Source organism: Lottia gigantea, assembly GCF_000327385.1.
Source record: "Lottia gigantea unplaced genomic scaffold LOTGIsca_38, whole genome shotgun sequence".
NCBI lineage: Eukaryota > Metazoa > Mollusca > Gastropoda > Lottiidae > Lottia > Lottia gigantea.
The window spans coordinates 1,894,886-1,900,885 of NW_008709295.1; positions in this window are offsets into that span (position 1 = coordinate 1,894,886).

The window sequence follows — 6,000 nt, forward strand, 5'->3', positions numbered from 1 at the left end:
AGAAATAATAGTGTCAGACAATGTGTGACGTGCAGTTTTGGCTGGGGAGCAGAAGTAGACAGAAAAAAAAACTAGAACTGTTCTAATAACAGTACTGATGCAGGGCGTGTTACGACATTCAGGTACATACGAAGATAGTCTATTGCAATTACATTGATATAAATACTTTTCTGCATCTCTAAATTCAAATATTCAAAAGTGCCTAGAGTTTAATGTATATTGACTAGGACTAAAAGAATGTTTGTCAATTAATATAGACCAAGTTTGATAAAATTCGGATAAGAAATAAGAAAATTGGTAATGCGCATGTGCACAACAAATATTGGTTATTTCCATTGAATTTATAGTTGGAATATACACATACATAGCAGGTTTGATTAAATTCGGAAAAGAAATAAGAAAGTTGGTAATGCGCATGCGCACAACAAAAATTCAATATTTGCATCAAATTTAGAATTGGATTATACACATACATACCAAGTTTGGTGAAATTCGGATAAGAAATAAGAAAGTTGGCAATGCGCATGCGCACAACAAAAATTCAATATTTCGTTCAAATTTAGAATTGGGTTATACACATACATACCAAGTTTGATGAAAATCGGATAAAAAATATGAAAGTTGATAATGCGCATGCGCACAACAAAAATTCGATAATTCAATCAAATTTAGAATTTAATTAAACACATACATTCCAAGTTTAATGAAAATCGGATAAGAAATAAGAAAATTGGTAAATTAAGTGGGGGTATCCCTTTAATGTGCTTTCTGTAAGCTCAACTTACAGTATAGCATGGTTCAATCCACCCGAGAGCTTATTTATATACCACAACTGGACAGTCATATAAAACTAATATAAAACGGAGGGTATCTTTAAACAACTAAAACTTTGATTTCTATTGGGGTTGACAGCCAGGTTAATCTAATTAGTCGATTTATCTAATAATAACCCCATGTTAAGTGAATGGGGTTTCGAATTTGCATGTAAGGCATGCATGTTATATATCATTGGAAAGCGCAGGATCTCAGCATTTTGAATCCGGCAGAATTATCTCTCTACCTCTATTAGGGCACATGTGAGGACGCTTTAAAGATGCAGAATCAACTTTCAGTGACACCCATAAAACCGAAACCACGTGTCGGACACAAAAAATATTAGCATCATGTAAAAGCTGAAGTCAATAGTAAAGTTGATAAAGATATCAAAGTCATCCGAGGCCAAGTTGATAGACGCATTTAAAAATTTAAGGAAATTGCAACATTTCCTTTAATGTGACTCTGACATCATCAAATACCACATGAATTGAAACCATTTATTAAGTGCATTAATAATCTGAAAGTGGTATGGCGCTAAATCAATTAGGGTTTGAGATACAGCACTGCAAAAAATCCCATTTTGACCATATTTAGACCCCTATAAAATCAGAAGTTGTTGTTTGACCCCAAAGATCAAAAGGTCATGAGAAGGTGAAGGACAGCCTTTATCACCATGGTCATCAAAGCTTAAGGTCATGAGTTATAAGCCTTCAAACTTTGAAAAAAAACATCAGGTCGTACAAAAAAGGCAAAAGCGAAAATCAAAATTATGCTTCCTAAGGATTGTAGATAGAAATTAAACGTATCGTATGACACAAAAATTACGCAAATCAGATGAAAAATGGCCTCTGAATAGCAATTTTTGCAAAATGACGCAAACCAAAATGGCGGCCTAAATGTTACTTCCGGTGCGAATTTTTTAAATTTAATAAGTTTGTATTAAGGCTGGTAATATAATGCATATGTTTTTTTTGACATAACTCAATTTCAACGGAAGTGATACCACCGAAAGTACTCACATCAACCAGAAGTGATAAAATTTTTTTGAATGTGTGATTTTATTCAAAAATCGAAAATTTTCAACTGCTATCATGTGTCCTTTGCTACAAGAATTACGATGAAAACCCCATCAAAATCGGTTGATAAACACGCCCTTTGGAGTCCATTTTCCGTTTGTTGCTAACCTTGCAAACGTTGCTGAGAATGTTTTCGTTTTACATTTAAGCTGGGATTAGCCACGAGTTTTTCCCGTACCTGTTGTTGCTTCCGAGAAAACCGGCCTGCGCTGGACGAAAAAAAAACTAGAACTGTTCTAATAACAGTACTGATGCAGGGCGGGTTACGACATTGAGGTACATACGAAGATAGTCTATTGCAATTACATTGATGTAAATTTATACTAAATTATAATTGGATTATACACATACCTAGCAAGTTTGATTGAATTCGGATATGAAGTAAGAAAGTTGATAATGCGCATGCGCACAACAAAAATTTAATACTTCCATCAAATTATTTTCATTAAATTTAGAATTAGATTATACACATACATACCAAGTTTGATGAAATTCTAATAATAATTTAAAAAGTTGGTAATGCGCATGCGCACAACAAAAATTCAATATTTCCATCAAATTCAGAATTCGATTATACACATACATACCAAGTTTGGTGAAAATCGGATAAGAAATAAGAAAATTGGTAATTCGCATGCGCAAAACGCAAATTCAATATTTGCATCAAATTTAGAATTGGATTATACACATGCATACCAAGTTTGGTGAAATTCTGATAAGAAATAAGAAATTTGGTAATGCGCATGCGCACAACAAAATTCAATATTTGCATCGAATTCAGAATTTGATTATACACATACACACCAAGTTTGGTGAAAATTGGATAAGAAATAAGAAAGTTGGGAAATTAAGTGGGGGTATCCCTTTACTGTGCTTCCGTAAGCTCAATTTACAGTATAGCATGGTTCAATCCACCATTCTTATTCATATACCATAACTGGACGTAAAACATGTATTATTAAAAAAAATATAAAAGAGAGTGTATCTTTAAAACAACTGAAACTTTGATTTCTATTGAGGTTGACAGCAAGGTTAATCTAATTAGCCGATTTATCTAATAATAGCCCCATGTTAAGTGAATGGGACTTTGAATTTGCATGTAAGGTATACATGTTATATTTCACTGGAAAGCTCTCGATGCGTAGATTACGTTTCTGTAAGAATTGTTGTTCTAGCATTAATAGGGTCGCTGCTACAGATCGTTGAAAGAAATTTTCACTATTTTCAATCGCTTATAAAACCGGAAGTTAAAGACGGAAACGAAAAATGAAATTACCAATAGATAGATATTGCCTTAAGCTTTCAGCCATACGAATCTCAAGGCCATAAGAATTCAAGGTCACGAGATAAATAGCTTCAAATATTGAACAAAACAAATTTTTTTTATTCAATTATAAAAAAAAGCAAAAACAAAAATCAAAATTCTGCTCGCTATGTATTGTTGCCAAACGTCTAAGGTTTTATTTGATACAAAAAACATACATATTAGATGAAAACTGAGGGAGGAGATTCGGTTTTAACAAATGCTCCGCTAATCAAAATGGCGGCTCGATTGTCACTTCCGGTCCATTTTTTTCTCTTAATTAGTTTCTAATCATATTTTTGATAATATGCATATGTTCTTTTCGTTATATTTGTGAAAACTACAAAGTTGAAATACAGACTTTAGGGGTCATTTTTGCAAAAACTGTAAATGATGCAAAACATCTGAACACAATTTTGGGTTTATCGATAGTTTTACCCCATGCAAATTTCAGATCGATTGCATTAACAGCAAACGTTTTCGTACTGTACTAAAAACGTTCTGGTACACAAATTTGCTAAAAAATGTAGCAAATTTGCATTTTTTAAAATGCCATGGTATGTTGTTTCGACTATACAATACAATGCAAAAAACCCTATGCAAATCGAGCAGTAAATACGCATTCCAGTACTGTCCGAACTAAGTCTCAGTTGCACCCAGATTTGTAAAACCGGAAATGCACAAATGTTCCATTATACATTTAAAATCTATTCTTCCACAAGTTTAGATACGTCAATGTATAAGAAATACCGTACCATGTACCGTTTCGTCTCCATACGAGGACCAAGTATCGAAAAAAAAAATAAGAATATTTTTTTCAATTAACGAAAACAAAACTAGAACTGTTCTAATAACAGTACTGATGCAGGGCGGGTACAACATTCAGGTACATACGAAGATGGTCTATTGCAATTACTTTATGTAAAGACCTTTCTGCATGTCTAAATGCAAATATGCACAAGTGCTTGGAGTTTAAAGTATATTTACTAGGAATAAAAGAATATTTGTCATTTAATAAAGAATAAGTTTGATGAACCAAGTTTGGTGAAATTGGGATAAAAAATAAGAAAGTCGGTAATGCGCATGCGCACAACAAAAATTAAAAATTTTCATCAAATTTAGAATTGGGTTGTACACATACATACCAAGTTTGGTGAAATTCGAATAAGAAATAAGAAAGTTGGTAATGCGCATGCGCACAACAAAAATTCAATATTTCCATCAAATTTAGAATTGAATTATTCACATACATACCAAGTTTTATGAAAATCGGAAAAGAAATAAGAAAGTTGGTAATGCACATGCGCACTACTCAAATTCGATAATTCCATCAAATTTAGAATTTGATTATACACATACATACCAAGCTTGATGAAAATCGGATAGTAAATAAGAAAGTTGGCAATGCGCATGCGCACTACGCAAATTCGATAATTCCATCAAATTTAGAATTTGATTATACACATACATACCAAGTTTGATGAAAATCGGATAATAAATTAGAAAATTGCCAATGCGCATGCGCACTACGCAAATTCGATAATTCCATCAAATTTAGAATTTAATTATACACATACATACCAAGTTTGATGAAAATCGGATAAAAAATGAGAAAGTTGGTAAATTAATTGGATGTATACCTTCAATATGCTGCCGTGAGCTTAAACTAAAATATGACATGATTCAATCCACCCGAGAGCTTAATTTTTGACCATAACTGGACAAAGATCATTTTTAAGAAATATAAAAGGGAGGGTATAAAATTTGTTTTCTGTTGGGGTTGACAGACAGGTTAATCTAATTAGCCCATTTATCTAATAATAACCCCATGTTAAGTGAATGGAGTTTTGAATTTGCATGTAAGGTATGCATGTTATATATCTATGGAAAGCTGAGAATCTCTACATTACAAAATCGAAAGAATTATTGCCATATCTGTATTAGGGACCGAGATATAGCACTTTAAAGACTCAAAATGGTCCATATTTAGACCCCTGTAAAATCGGAAATAGGTATCTGACCCCAAAGGTCAAAAGGTCATCATCACAGTAAATATGAAGGTCATCAAAGGTCAAGGTCATGAGATAAACGTCTTCAAACTTTGAAAAAAACAATCCGGTCGTACAAAAAAGGCAAAACCGAAAATCAAAATTATGCTTCCTATCATTTGTAGACAAACATTAAACAGATCGTTTGACACAAACGTTACGCAAATCGGATTAGAAATGAATTCTGGGAATCGATTTGGGCAAAAATGAGGCAAACCAATATGGCGACAAACATGTTACTTCCGGTACGATTTTTTTTTAGTTTAAAAGGTTTGTATTAAGGCTGGTAATATAATGCATATGATACTTTTGACATAAATCAATTCCACCGGAAGTGACGCCACCGGAAGTATAAAAGAGAAGGTGTCTTTAAAACTACTTAAACTTTGATTTATATTGGGGTTGACAGCCAGGTTAATCTAATTAGCCGATTTATCTAATAATAGTCCCATGTTAAGTGAATGGGGTTTTGAATTTGCATGTAAGGTATGCATGTTATGTATCTATGGAAAGCTGAGAATCTCTACATTACAAAATCGATGTATCGCCATATCTCTATTAGGGACCGAGATGTAGCTCTTTAAAAGCTCAAAATGGTCCATATTTAGACCCCCGTAAAATCGGAAATAGGTGTCTGACCCTAAAGGTCAAAAGGTCATCAGATAGACAAGGTCACAAATTATCATCACAGTAAATATGAAGGTCATCAAAGGCCATGGTCATGAGATATACGCCTTCAAACTTTGAAAAAAAATAT